Genomic DNA, 247 nt, shown 5'->3' with positions numbered 1-247 from the left:
GGGGGGGGCAGGGGGGTTGGTGGAGTCCTGGAGTCATGGCAGGATGGGGGTCTTACAGAGTCTACTCAGGGGCTCGGGGAGACCAAGGGCTATTTTTAGCCCCCAACACCTCTCAGGGAGCCTACATCATGTCCCTTACATCTCTCCCCCCAACTGCTACTTCCTTGCTTGGATCCCAGCAGCCGTAAACACTGATAAATCTAGCACTCAAAGTGGTTTCCAGGTTGGGGGGCTGGCTGGCCTGTGG

Source organism: Gavialis gangeticus, unplaced genomic scaffold (assembly GCF_001723915.1).
Source record: "Gavialis gangeticus isolate Ggan-Ray unplaced genomic scaffold, GavGan_comp1, whole genome shotgun sequence".
Taxonomy (NCBI): domain Eukaryota; kingdom Metazoa; phylum Chordata; order Crocodylia; family Gavialidae; genus Gavialis; species Gavialis gangeticus.
The sequence above is the reverse complement of the archived record's forward strand: the minus strand, read 5'-3'. Positions refer to the sequence as shown.